Source organism: Corvus brachyrhynchos, unplaced genomic scaffold, assembly GCF_000691975.1.
Source record: "Corvus brachyrhynchos isolate BGI_N302 unplaced genomic scaffold, ASM69197v1 scaffold97, whole genome shotgun sequence".
NCBI lineage: Eukaryota > Metazoa > Chordata > Aves > Passeriformes > Corvidae > Corvus > Corvus brachyrhynchos.
Window position 1 is genome coordinate 4,663,109 of NW_008239758.1, and position 15,617 is coordinate 4,678,725.

The following is a 15,617-nucleotide window of genomic DNA, read 5'->3' on the forward strand; positions in this document are numbered from 1 at the left end:
GGCCGGGGGCGAGGGGCGGGCGCGCGCAGGGGCCATTTCGCGCCCTCGGAGGGGTCTGTGAGGGGATCTGCGCTCGGGTCACCCTGAGCGCTCACACCTGAGGCAGTGCCCGCCCTCAGAACGGGCCGCGGCGGGCCGGGTGAGGGCCTCCCCGTGGCCCTGAGCCCCGCTCCTCGAGCCGCCCGCCTTGTGCAGCAATGCCAATGGAGATGCTCCTCCGCAGTGCCCGGCGCTCCGCTCCCCGGCTGCCGAGCGAGCTGCGCGTCCCAGGCTCAGAAGCTCTTCAGCATCTGGGGATTTGGGTGAAACTCGCCGGCAGTTTCAAGAGATACCACGGAAAACTTAAAATGGTGCAATTGCAGAAGCTTAAATTCTTTAGAAAATCAGGGTGATGATCCGTATCCCAAACAATTCATTGAATAAATTAGCAAATTGCTTAGAGCATATGGCAGACCCATGGATCAGTGGTATTGCATCTCGAACGCATGCTTCGACCCTGAGAGCAGAGCGCAAAGATTGTGGGCAACTGATGACACGCGTATGTTACATTCTGCTGGTAACACAGGGTATAACTATGCCCCTTAATGAACCACCACTGCTTGCTTGCTGAAAAAAAAGGTCACACAGCCCAAGTGAAAATACAAGGAAAATGACACCTCTGCAAATGCACTTACCCTGCAATTCTTGCACGTCCAACCAGTGTCCTGGTTTGAGACACTGTGAGCATGTTCACCCCTTCATGTTGCTCTCCTACTGTTTGGCCATTACTGTACATGTTACCTGTGAGGAACAAAGTTCCAAAAACTCAAGAACTGGGGTCATTTCATAAGTTACAAACCTGAGATGTCCTTCCCTTTCATGTTCATTGGGTAACACTTGCCAACTCTAAGAAAAAACCTGTGTACAGAAAGCTGGACATGTGTGATATGGTTTGTCTTTGGAACATCCAAAATGAGCTCAGCCACCATCCACAGCAGTCTTTAGTTTTGCTAACAATGGGAATTTTAGAAATGCTAAAATCAGCCAGCAATAATTGTGTCTATGCTAACTGTTAAGGGAGAAAATGAAAGGGAGAAATGTATTATCGCCATCCAGCTTGAACTTGTGGCCTCTGGCATGGACAGACTGTTCCTCTAGAGGACAGAGAATACCCAGTTAATTATGTGTGTCCCAGGCATGTCCCACTGGGAGAGTGACAGGGTGAGAGATCAGACAGGGTATTGAAACGTGCCCCACCTACTTGATTGATGCTGGGCTCCTTTGGGTGGCAGAGACAGCCAACACAGCCGTGGATGGGTCGTGAAATGATGAAAGGGACTCCTACTCCACAGACTGTGATAGGAAAATCTGGATAAAGGCAACACAGACTACATAAATGAGGGACCCTGTGAAATTCCTTGGGGATGACAAACGCCCTCAAGCACCACCTCAGCTGTTACAAGAGACACTATTGATAATCTGTGGGAAGGCTGATACAACCCTGAGAAAACCCTGAATACACCCTGAGAAGTGATTTGGCTGAGGAGAGCTGTGAAGAGCCTGTCTAGTGCTGCCGCTACGCGTCCCCCTCACTGCACACACACTGAAACCAAGATAAGAGCTGGAATCTGGGCATTAGCACCAGCTGAAACTAACGTTTCTCAGAAGCCTTTCAAAGGCTGTATGACTCGCCCAGAGCCAGACAGCAGAAGTTGTTATATCCTAAGTAGATTGCTACTCAAAGAATAGACAGGTAAAAGGACAGTATTTCCCATGCACCACCCTGGCCCTTCCTTAGCTCATGTTTGCAGTAGTGAAATTAAAGAATGGCAAGTGTCCTCTTTGAATCAAAGGGGAAGTGTGATGAATTTGCTCCTTGGGCGAATGGGGCTGTGCAAACCTCATTACCTATGAAATTTTTACTACCTGCCTTTAAGTAATTTTTGGTGGACCTAGAAAGATGCCTCAGGTGAGCAGGGAAGATCTTCAAATACCTACCAAAAAAGGCAAATACAATAAACAGAACACACTGTAGTCGGTTATGTCTTGATTATTTCCATGTTCTGTAGCCTCACCATGAAGGGCACTTTACACCGCACTTCCTTTTCCTGAACACTGGATAGACAAAAGAACAGGCCAGAAGACAGTGAGACTGAAGCCAAAGAAGACACCTGGCAGTAGCTCTGTGAAGATTATGTATCCTAAACATTAACCATGTCTGACTTCCTGCTGCCGCTGGCCAACTGTGGCTGTTGCAGCTGGATAAACAGTCCACATCTCATACCTGCACACCTGCAACTATCATCTGCTTCAGGACTGGTTACAAACACCAGACTCAGACTAGGAAGTTCCTCAAAGCATTTTTGCTTATTTCCTGGACAAATAGTGCATGAAGAGTGCAAGTATTATTTCTGACTGCTCATGTAAGTTAGTAACTGTGTATCCCAGGCCTGTTCTAGGATCTGTTAAAGCAGTAGCAGCACTGACAGGCAATGCCTCTGTCAGCTGAAACACAAGGTGAGAGATCACACTGGAATCTACCAAACTCAGGTGCAGGCCAAATAATGAAGCACTATTAATGAGCATTCTTGGCTGTGTTCTCATCAACCATGTCACTGACAAGTTCTTTGCAGTTTCTGGACAAAGGTATGCTGGAAGGAAGGATTTGAAATAGAAAAATTAATTTGCTTTGGGAATGGAAGAAGACCCTCCCAAACACAAGGGAACCAAATGTAGTGGGAAGTGGTGTGTCTGGAAAAGAATGCATGGGCAAGAGAGGATGGCATCAAGAACTTACTGGAGACATATCACTCTGGTGCCAGTGAGAAGATCATAGAATCAGGGAGTCATTTAGGTTGGAAAAGGCCTTTAAGATCAGAGTTCAACCATTAACCCAGGACTGCCAAGTCCATCTCTAAAACATGTCCCTTAATGCCACGTCTACGCATCTTCTAAATACCTGCAAGGATGGTGACTGAACCACTTCCCTGGGCAGTGTGTTCTAGTGCTTGACAACCCTTCCAGTGAAGAAATTTTTTCTAATACCCAATCTGAACCTCTCCTGGCACAACTTGAGGCCATTTCCTCTTATCTTATCACTTGTTAGTTGGGAGAAGAGGCCAAACCCCACCTGGCTACAACCTCCTGTCAGATAGTTGTAGAGAACAATAAAGTCTCTCCTGAGCCTCCCTTTCTCCAGGCTCTGGTCTCTGTGTAGTCAAAACTTGAAGATATAACACCTAAATTAATCACCCAGGGTAAGCAAGCTAAATACAGTCTTCAGTAGATGGCCCATACTTAATGTTTTTTCTACTGGGTGTATCCTTCCCTACATTGTGCCAGCAGAAAGAACTTGGATTATTTATTTCTCTTTCTTCAGCTGAGCAAGACTGTAGCAATTTTCTGCCACATAAACCCACATAGCATTAAACTTATAGGTCTATATGGACAAAAATGTTTCAATTACTTTACCAGAATGAATAAATAAAAAGGAAAAATAGAAAATTCATGGAGCTTGAATGATCAATTTCTTCAGATATATGAGTCTAAGACAAATGACACTCTTCAAGGTTTAAAACAGCTTTCTTCTAGGTCTGCAGGGTTTTATTCAAGACTCAGCTATCTTCAGATAGCTGTGAATACAGTATGAGAAGAATGTGGAAAGGAAAACAAAGATGTACAAACATCAAAACTTATGGGAGGGATAGCAGAGGGAGGGTGAAGTGGCAGTTATGTGATAATATACAGTGAGGGTTTAGAGTCTTGATTTGCAGTGACTGCATTTTATGCCTGTCACTGGCAAATTGACATTTTAAAGATATGTTCTTGACTGCTTTTTCATGTCAGTATCTTTGTTCAGGCTATATCTGGGCTGATGAAAGGAATTTCAATTAAGGATGAAATCCTTTCCATACTGTATTGAAATGCACAGGGTGGGAGCCGAGGGAGAATGGAACAATGAAAGCTCTATAGAGAGTTCTTTAAGGCATCTTGCTGACACAGGACAAGATAGTTTAGGAATGCCTGGGGCAGTGCACTCTGTAGTGGTTTACTGTGCCTTTACAAAGAAACAGTGTGCACTCACCTTAGTGCCTACTGCCTGAGGCCATATATCATTCAAACAGGGGGCTAAGCGTTTAATAAATCCCAACCTAGTTTAGTCCTCAAGGGAATAGCAGTCTGGAGTCATTCAGGAGTGGCAGGGAGGGTGGCCACATAAGCTGGCAGGAAAAGGCTGATTTTCTCCCTGTGTATGTAAGCAGTATCCTGGGAATTGAAAGGGGTTATAAATCTGCATAGTGAAAGCCTTAGGAAAAAGAAGTGTGAAAAACAGTAAGACATGGATATGAAGACAGTCCATGAGAGAGAGAAAAAAAGAGAAAGACAATAGAAAACTGAGAACAGGGGGAAAAAAAGGAATACTAATTGTAGGAAACCATATCAAACCCACTTTATCTACCTACCTTGCAATCACCTAATATTTGGGGTGAAAGACAAATTAGCTCCCACTGAGCACTTTCACAGAGATGTATTTCTCTTTGCATGCTTGTCCTTGTCCACCCTTTTTCCAGCCTATGTCATGGTGAGAATTTTTAGTTTGCTGATACATCCAGAATGCTCACCCAGCCCTTCCAGGTGGGCTCCAGCTGTCGTGGTGACCTTCAAAGAGCAGCTGATCCACACTCCGCTCCCACCCGTGCATTCAGCGTGGGTGTAACAAGTGCACTCCAAAGACTCCTTAGGACCTGTAAGTACCTATAAGTAGTGCCTTCATTCAGGTCTGAAGCTGGGCGTGAGGCGTTACTGCTCAACAAAATCTGGACAGAAGCAGAGCTCGGTGTCACTCTGGCCAGACCCATAATCAAGCTATCAATTAAAAGTCAATTTGTGTATGTCTACAGCACTACAGAGTCATTAATGTGACTGAGGTATAGACATACATTTCATTCACTACAGTAATTCATCTATTAAGATGATGTGATTTATCAGCAAGAGCCAGAATGATGGTGCACATGGCTTACCCGTGTCCAGTTATTCAGGGATGAGGCTGTCATATATGAAATCCTGATGTGAGCATTTGCATACAACTGCCAAATCCCATGTATGTTACAGGAACTGAAGTGGAAAACTGCCAAATTCTCCTGCAATAATGTGGGAGCTCTGATGGTGTATCACACTGTTTCCTGAAAAAAATTAAAACTAGAACAACTGGGTTTTGTGTTTCCCCACTTTCCAGAAATCATCACAAAACATACGCTTCATTTCATCATAAACCTCCAGGGCATTTTCAAGGTCAGTGCAGATGGAGTTCAGGCTCCCATTCATGAGTAGTGGTCATATAATTAAAATAGAAAGACATATTTTGGCTTCTGCATGCTACTGCATGTCAGAAATCAGCAATGCTTTCTTGAAGCATGTGGACTCCTCCAGCTGTGTGTCAATCTTCACATCCAAAGCCTGAACCATATTCTTCAGCTGGAATAAATCTATGATAATCAGCTTAAATTTCATTTTTAAAAAGCACAACACAGAAGGGCCAAGGGTGATTAATTAAAATCTATGGACATCTATCAAATTTTCTTCTTCTCATTTCTTCTCATTTTCTTCAATTTTTTTTTCTTCTCAACATCACTTAAACTTGGTTTTCTGAAATCATGCAAACCAAAACCACCATTAGTCTGAGACCATCCCTGAGAGACATAAATTTGAAAAGCAGGACACATGTTTTCACCTGAAACATTTGAGACTGGAAACCAGATAGCCCAACTCTCAAGCATTACCTACTCCTCCCTTCCTTCTCTTTAAATTCTTATCTCCCCTATTCTCCCTAGAAAGCCTGGATAAAGCCTGTTGTTCTGTTAACATGCTTTTATCAGTGCAGGAGGAAGCAGAGAACTGAACTGTGGAATATATTCCCTCTTTGGTGGTGCTGCTGGGGGTTATTTTACCTGTCACTAGATACTGGTGGCACTCTTTTTGTCTCCTATGACAACAACAGCAAGGCATCAAGAACTGCCTGTCCCAAGCATGATCTTCGATTGTGTGACACTCATCTGGAATTCTCCACCCTGATGTTCTGAAAGCAAATAGGGAAAACCTTGAATAGACACCCTGACACAACGAATCTGAGGGAAGAGGTGAAGTTACCAAAACTGCTGCAGTAAACCAGTGTATACTCCAGATGCAGCACTGGCTGAGAGGATTGGGCATGTGTGGCCAGTGGAAGAAGCAGGGTTAAGAGACAGATGAGCAGAGATGCTCCTCTCTGTGAAAGGAGTGGTAGGAGGCAGCAGAAATGACACATTCTGGCTTCAGTCCTCACCAACTGCCTACAGTTGTTACCGTTACTTAAAACCAAATACTGTTCATTTTAGCTTAAGACAAATTCTGAGAAGAAGAGGAGACAGTGAGATGAGAGACCTCTGTGCTGTCTCAGAGTCATTTTGCGGGCAAACTCAATTCCTCCACATTGCCTTTTAGTCACTGTGGTTTCCAAAAGGTCAGACCCTGAAGTTCATAGTCTAGGGCAAAGTTCCTAGAAAAGTCTTCTATGTTTGGTCCCTAATGTCTAAAAAAGCAGTACAATTACATCCAAGCACAGAAGCCCACCACTACTTTTCCTACAATCAACCTTAAGATTAATTTCTTTTCCTCTCTACTGTAGTTATTTACATATTTATTATTACCCCTATTCTGTCATTTCTTCACATTGTTGCAATTCGTTCTAATTTTTCCCTTCTTCTGTTTCTGAGTCATTCTTGTTCTTCATCTCTCTCAAGCTGACCCACAACTTTTCTCAAATGCTGCAGGCTGGATATGGTACCTCAACTGTGGCCTTACTCATGGCAAGTAGAATAGTAGGATGAGCTCATAGCTTATAGACTGCACTTTCACTGATCTATCCCAGTATGATGTTTGCCTTTTTTTCTTTTTTTTTTTTTTTTCTTTTTTAAGTAAGATCTGCATGACACTGCTGGTTCCCATAGAGCCTGCAGTTCTCTCTAACCCCCATACCTTTTCAGCTAACTCATGCTTGCTCTGTTGGCTCTTTACTCCATTTCTTTGCAATTGATTATTCCTACCAGCACACAGACCATTACAGTTGTCCTTATCAGGTTGCAGGTACCCACTTCTAACACAACCAACTTGGCACCTGCAGAGCTGCAAACAAACACAGCACTGACTACAGAGCCTTTGTCAGGTCAGCCCAGCCTTTTTAGGAAGCACTTGATATTCTTATTATCAGACCCCTTGTCTATAAAGGACAAATGCTGCCAAGGCTGTTGGCCAGCCAGGATGACTGAGAGGGTCTCCCTGGGAGCCCCTTACGCTGCCAGGGGTGGGCAGGTGCTGTGGGGCAAAGTGCCAGCCAACCCATATCCCACAAGCCAGCCCTCTGCTCCTGAGATTTGAAACATGACAGGCAGGAGCAAAGTCTCATATTTCTCCAAGAGAACAAACATTTATTTTGTTTTTGACTCACAGTACCAGAAAATAAAAAAACATAAAAACTATTTACCACCTGATGAAAATATAACTATTTTCCCTTTTTTTTTGCTGAACCTGTGATGCAGTATCTACTGATATATATGGGGTACTTCAGGGCATATGTGCTTACTCAAAATATGGTTTATTCTGATGTGTATAAAGCTCTCCACAAATTTGTCCCCAGTCTTCCAAAATCTCACAGAGTTTTATATGTGATTATCAGACTGTACACATGTGAGCGCTGGCAATACAGAACAAGCCTTGTCATTCTTTATACTTTTGTCTGACAGGGGTATTTAAAGAGATGTGCTGCTACTTCTGCAATGATCCAAATGATCCAAATGATCCAAGCTACTGTGATAGCAGATTGATGTTAAGTATGTAATTAGAGAAGGAAAAATGAATGAAAAAGGAAACAGATGTAAACCAGCTTAATAGTTATTTTGTATCTATTTGCCAAATAGATCTTATTATGGTTCTGTTGCTGCTGCTTTTAAATCTCTGTTAACCAAAATGTATCAGATATGGAGAGCTATGACATTTTCCTTCAGGGTTACAACCCTGGCAGTTCTGCCCAGCTCAGCTCATTGCAATAACCTGCCAGGATGCTAAATAGTTAATGAGGTAACAACAACTGCATTCATAAGAAAGAAAAAATGGTAGATGGTCAGTTCCTTTTGGCTGAAGTCTTTAGGTTTTAAAAATTAGCACCAAGATACTGATAAAATACATGGTAATTTCCTGAGGAAAGATTAGAGGCTTGGGCTGAAGCTAAAACCCAAAGCATATGTTTCCCTGCCTGGGCTTTCACGTATTAATCCTGTATGGATTGACGGTGTAATTAGAACAATTCTGTGAGAGTCACAATTTGATGAGCGCCATCCTATAGCTAAGCACACATTCCTTATTCTCCCAAGACCACGGGAATCTGAATATCTCACTGCTTTCACTTTGTTCAGTATTAAAAGGGAGTTTGGTGCTCATGTCTGTCAGCAGGTAATAAAGACTGGATTCCACAAATGCCATAAGAGATGATGCCTCACAACCCTCCACTGCTGTGACCAGGCTGACAGATCTTTGTGCACTGGTTATCAAGAGATGACCCTTCCTTCCCACAGCTCTCAGCCTGATTCACATCAGCAAGGCTTTCAGTGACTGCACTAATGACAGAGCTGCATCCTAGACCAGCCTTGTGTCAGCTCTGAAGTGATTTCTGCAGTGAAGGCACTGTCAGTAGGTGGTCCAAGGCTGCTTCATTGCTCTGTGTACCTGCTGGTCCAACTGCACCATCTCTTTTCAGTCTGACCAAGGCCATTCTCAACTTGCAGGGCAGGAACTGCAGAGCTGGAAAGCAGAGGAGGAAGGTCTGACAAGTTCAGTAAGATACGGGAAAACTTCCCTTGCGAAATGCAGCATTTTCCTCTTCCTGCACATTGGTCACTCAGGGAGAACAGAGGAAAAAACCCTTTTGTCTGAGTCATTCACACTATACTAAGAAAAGCACTTGGAACTGTACTCCAGGGAGTAGCATTACACTAGGATAAGGGAGTACTTGGGTGAAGTCAGGTTCCTTCTTTTTACAGCAAATATCACTACCTGAATGCTGTTGTTCATTTCCAGGCATTTTGGTGATTCAGCCTGAGAGGTGTCTGTGTTCACAAATTGCAATTACTGTCTATCTTTCAAAAGGGAAACTGATACAATGCACTGCTTTAGTTGTACTGAAATGGGATTGGTTGTTTTCTTACAGAAATTGGAAGAATTTTGGCTCTGAACTGATTAAGTACTTAATCTGTTGCTTAACTTGAAACAGTTCAGTACTTCCATTGACATGAATAAAATTGTCCACATCCAGCTAAGTAACTTTCCTGTTTTTCTGGACTATGTTCTTTTAGAACTGAACAGTTACCTTAATAAATACTAGACTAAGCATAAGTGTAGCCTGATCTAAAAAGAAAGGGGGTTTAAAGGGTAGATCCTGTGGCTTCTGTAATTTTTTTTTTTTTTAAGAGAAAACTTTCTGCCTCCCACTTTGGGCCAAAATGCGATTTTTTGGAGGTATGGAATTCCACTCTCATGGTTCAAATTTCAACAGTGATGGCAACATTTGCAGTTTTGTTTGCAGTAATTTCTAACAGAAGGATTACTTCTCCCTCTTGGATACATTTGGTTCTTGTAACGCTTGATGCAGTGCATCCATTTGGCAATAAACCCCTCATTGGGGAGTTACAATCTGTTGGGTTTTTTTCTGTCTGAAGATTCTCAAACAGAGGTAAGTCCCAAGTTAAATTTATCTGAACCAACAAACGCATGATTCGCACAGATTTTAAGTCACCAGACCCTCCTTTTACTCACAGCACCTCCCAGGTGTTCTTCCTACAGAAACCAACCATAACTCTGGTGAAATTGGGGTGAAAATGCAGCTTCAGCTTCACGTGTCAGCAAAAAAGGCTCCTCTCTTAAGAGGGGGTTGAGGCAACCTCCCGCTGAAGCCTCAGTGTACATGATGGATGGTGACCCACTTCTCCAGCTTGGAAGGCTTGGCCAGTCTTCACAGAAATCAGTGAAATCAGGTCAATTAACTGCAGTGAAAAAGCTGGCCAAAGGAACAAACAGGATGGAAAAGGGATAAAGTGATAAAGGAGCTAAACACAGCTTGAGCTGAAGTGTTCAGGGACCACAGTTCAGGCGGCCAGAGGATAAAGGTGAAGTTCAATGACAAGGTTCCCTGGATCTTCTTTTTTTCCCATCTGCGCACTCTTTAGTGTGACCCAGTTTCCCCTTGGCTGTTGGCACTGGGGAGAGCATGGTCCATTCTGACCAGGATTTTATTTCTAACCCCACTTCACTGAAAGGAGGATCCCAGTTTACACTGACAAGGTAACTGGGCTCTTGGCGTTAGATGGGGGCTCAACACCCCCTTCCCCTTCCCAGCAGCAGAGGAAAATGGTAAAACAATTGACTGGGCTGACAGATGTTCAGTCTGACTTCAGATGATGTAGGAAAGCCTGGATCTGCAGATGTTGATAGTTTTCTGATTAAAAATCCTCCACTGACATACAGATAGATTAAAAAAATAATTCTTTAAAAGCACAGCACAGCCTTGATTTATCTATGTACACTCAAAAGTTGTCACCAGCTTTGATATGTGTTTCCTGCCCCAGAAACCCACCGATTGTGCAGGGCAGAGATCCGGCCTGTCCTCCACCATCAGGGAAATGCTGGGATCTCATTACAGCCTCTCAGGTCGGGGCAAGGGGCATTGCCTGTCAGTCGCCTTGCTTCAGCACCCTGACAGGAACTGCACTGCTGAAACCCAAAGATGATTGAAATGTTAATTGCTTCCAGGACAGTGTCAGCAGCCTTGCCTGGCTGAAAGAAAAGCCCCAGGGCATTTACCTGAGGGCAGATGAGGATCCTCCTTATCCCGGGTCAAAGAAGACCAACTCCATTAATTTCAGCCGAGTCTGGGCTTTTTTTCCCCTGGAAGAGTGAGAGCTCAGAATCTGTTCTCAGTTCATTAGTACAGCCTAACAGAGAGAAACCAACTGCAGAACGGGAAGTTAGCTGTGAAATACACTGTTAATATAAGTAAGGGAACAATGACAGACATCAGAATTACTCTGCTATCCTTATGTTCTGGGAGATGCAGAACCCCAGCAGATCATTAGCAGGGGGCAATGAAGAAGTCTTTAGGCAAAATTTTGCCATTGCTCCCAGTAATTGCTTTTTAAGCAACTGGGAGTTTTTAGCTGAAAGGTCTCGTACAACCAGAATGAGCAGTTCATTACTAAATTTTTCTGACTGTAAATCAGAAGCATCGAGACCCCAAATACTCATGGTTTTGCCAATGCTAACAGAGCAACACAGTCCTTATGTTGTACAGCCAGTAGACAGATCACACCAGCTTATTGCAAAGATATATTTTCTTACACACAGATGGTATTAGAAAACAACTCTGTATATAAATTCTACAAATACACAATGAATTAGTGATCTGATACACAATAAATTAGTTTTCTGTGCAATCCTCCCAACAGGAAGCGACGCATGTCCAGTGACTAAAACCAATATTATTACTTGCTTAAATAGAGCAATGCATCCTGTTGTTGTGAAGGATAAGCTTTGATTGAAAAGGGCTGTTTTTGCAGCTTCAAGCAATTCAAAACACTTTTTTTTTCAAAAAAGGAAAAAAAAGTAAAAAAAAGTTTTATTCACTTCTAAGCAGCAACTCTTGGCATATTTCCTTACAGAAGACACTGTTGTGTCCGGCTATTACTCAACCACTAACATTAGAGACATTAAAGTTGCAGGAAACACAGTTCATCTTTTGCGTAGTTAGAAAGGAGTTGGCTTCCCAATGACCCTGGAAACTGGACTTGGTGCTGGGCAGAAAACCACAATCCACAGCGGAAAATAATAGCTGATATATGAATATCTACCTAAAGGCTAATCAGCAAAACAAACAACGTGTGAGGAAGATGACCCACATGACGTTGTTTGGAGGAAGTTAGTCATCAGTATTCTCTAGCTTCCTTTTGTTTTAAAACACTAAATCACTGCCCCTCACCAGTTTAGATAAGAATGGGTTAATACAATCTGTTGAGGATAAGAAATCAAGCTGTTTTCAAGGGCCAGGCTGTATTTTACAATCACCTGCTGTTGACCATGTGCCTGTTGACTTCCAAGGGTCAGTGCTCCAGGCTAGTCTGTAATTCCAGATGTTACTGCACATCATGTGCTGCTAAGGGTCCTAGCAAGCATTGCCACCATGAAAGAAAGACATGAGAAACTGGGGGTAGAGTTGGCTCAAGTTTGTGCACGGTCCCAACATACCTTCTGCAGTTTCCTGCTGTATTCTATGAGCACACCTTTAGAAGTTTTCTTTTTTCCCCACTTCTGGCTTCATTGCACACTATTTAGGGAGGATAACCAGCTTAACAGTGCAGTGAGAGAAACCTCTCTGGATCTGAGGTAACTGCAGTGATTCTGATTTCCAGCTTAATTACGCCAATGCTCAACCAGGAGCAACGGTCCCTCTGAAGCCAGCTGTGTGATGTACAGGCAATAACTCTGAAAGGGTATGTTTGCTTCCTTCTCCATCAGGAGACTACGCATAAAACATTCCAGAAACCAAGTACTACAGGACATGCTTACCAAACAAACAAAAAAATGCCATAAGATGAGTCCAGGACCTAGTGATGTCAGTGGGAGTTTTTGCTGTTCATTCCGCCTTGGCCAGTGGTTTTCCTGTCCCCAGTCCACAGGCAAGACAGGGCAGAGTGAAGTTGGTGCTCGGAGCTTCCTGGATGGTGTGACTTCTCCTTCAAGGTGGTTAACTCCTGTTTATTTTCAAAAGCCAGTGCATCCCTTAGTTGTCAATGCATGCTGCTCTGAGGCTGGTAGCCCCTTTGCCTCTTACATTTTAATTAGGCTCTAATCTCTAGCAAATTAGCTTGATTGCAGATGTCCACTTTTATTAGTCAAAGATTTAAGTAACATGTTGTATTTACAGCTTTCTGGCCAAAAAAAGACCGAGACTCACCACTGTTTCACACTAGGCTTCCCCAGATCGACACATAAGCTCTGGTGGCTTTAGGCAGCTTTGCCCTACATCCACTATAGTGCAAAGGCATGTGGCTCACACTGACCTGGAAACTGCTGCCAAAACAGTCCATTTTGATGTGTAAACCAGAAGAAAGGTCACTGTGCTGAGGAGCAGACAGGCACCAACAGCAGTGATGTGTGCAGGAGCTGGAAAAAGCATCAGCCTCTGCGGGTGAGTATGATGACAAGACAGTCTGGAGCTGGGCCGCTTTGGCCAGTCTCACCCTCCACCCTGTACACTGCTTTGGGCTACCTGGTAAGGACAATCTGAGCAAAGAGCAACTCTGGCAGAAGTTTAGGGGTTGTCACCACTGGGTTTTGTTTTCATGGTTTTTAAAATGTAACTGTTTCAGTGAAAGAAAGAGAAGAACCAAAGAAAGAAAGAATCCTCAATCCAAATGCTAAAACTCTGTTTTAAAGCTTTGAGAAAAATGCTACTTTCTTCCCACCCCCTCTACACCAGGAAATGACTCAGTTCTAGAGAAACATCCAAAAAAAAAAATCAGCTTGTCTGTTAGTGTAAAAATCAATTAAGAAACCCCAAAACACGAGATGTGCAGCTGGCTTGGCTGAATATGTCTCCTAGCAGTGGTCTTCCCTCATCTTGCCTGTTTCTCCTCTGGCCTCCTACCCCACAGCTGCATCTGCTCCACTCCCTCTCCTTCCAACTGCTACTTCTTTGAACAAATCGGTGCTACTGAGTCATGAAAAGGCCAAGCTCCTACTCTTTCAGCTCATCTCCTAGTGTCAGAAGCTCCTGTGGAGCTGCCTCTCCAAGCTCTTTCCTCAGCCACAGCCCCCAGCATTGGAACCACAGTCATCTCAGTCCTGCAGGAGTTCAGGTAAGAGTCAGGGCTGCTGCCAGCAGACCTACTGGGAACAGGATCTTCTTCCCAGTTTGTCCTGAGGCCATGATTTGCCTGTCCCAGCAGCAGGCTGTCTTGAACAACTACTTGCTGGTTGTACTCCATGGATATGTCCTTTAAACCCCATGATTTTCATGGCCTTATAAACAATGCAAATATTTTCTCTGATCACTACCCACCCAACATTTTCAGCCTTGGCTGTCCATCAGCCTCACACAAGCCTGGGCAGGATCACACCAGTCCCTATGGATCACCATGCTCCCATATCATGCTGTGGCTGCCTGTGCAGGGATAGCTGTGTGTAACTCACGTAGCCACCACTGCTCCGCACGGGGCCCGGGGAAGGGGCTGCCCCAGCCCAAAAGAAACCTCTGGGAACGGGCTGGGTCCGTGCCAGGTTTGGCAGCTCCCCCAGCAGCTGTAGCTGCACACCAGGGTAATGGTTGGGGTAATGAGCTTGTAGCAAAGTGTGAGTGTGCATCTGGTGTGGATCAAGGGCTGACTTCATTTCCTTCCTCCTGGCTCCCTTGTCATGCTCTGCCCGGCCATTTGGCCCAGGCCTGGCTGTGATCCAGACGGTACCTAGTTTCATCAGGGCAGAGCCCCAGATAGCACTGGCTTCCCAAGGTGTGGGACAGCTAGTAATCACTCCAGTGAGCCTTCATGAGCATATTTTGTTTCTCAGGAGGCACCAGGTCTCCCCAATGGCATCTGGAGAACATCCAGAGCTGACAGAGCAGTAAACAGGCGCTTCCCTGTTGTACCTGCCTGAACCGGAGACCGCAACCAGTGAAACAGAGAGGAAGATTTCCAGTCCCTTGGCCCACGAGGCTCTCTTAAAAGCTGGAGACAGGAAACATTATCTGTTAGGGACTGATCAGTATTTGTACTGCAGTGGCTCTGAAGGCTCCCACTGACATCCTGCTCCTGTTATTCTGGGCACAGCCACCAGATTGAAAACATTCCTGGCTGCAAAGACTTTGCAGTTGAGCTCACCTATGTGAGTAAATCAGACCTGCCCTACCAACAGGCCTGCAGCTAAGGGCTTGGCTCTTCCTTTATAGCCAGGACCACCAGGGACCTGTGGGACCTGCCCAGCCTATTCCAAGCCCAATGTACACATCCCCAGACTGGAGGATGCCACTGAGTACCTGGAAGGACAGCAGCAAAGCTGAAGGAAATGCAGCCACTTTTGGCCCTCCTTTTCCTCCCCAGTTAGCTCCTCATTTGATGGATGGTTTTACTCTTAACCCCACCACCTTTAGTAATTCCCACAGGTAACAAAGTAAGACCAACACCAGGGCGGGGAGAGAGACAAGGACTTTAACTCAAGGTCACAGTATGCAGGTCCACAGCACAGCCAAGGGCTGTAGCCAGGTCATCTGAAACTCAACCCCGTGCCCAGTCAGCTGAGCAACACCACTTCTCATGCTTCTTTGTGTTTAAATGACAGGAAAATTGTTTTGTCAAAGTAATTTTCTGGGGTTTTCAACTTGGAATAAGAAACTTCCAAACTGTGTAGACCTGCCTATGTGGAACAGAGTGCTTCTTGTTCTTGAATGGTAAAGATGAAGTTAATTGCCAGGAAGTGGAAACTGTGCTATAATATCTTGGCGAAAGTGTATATGATGAAGAGCTGTTTGCGCCGCTGGACTTGCAGCGCTAATAACACACATG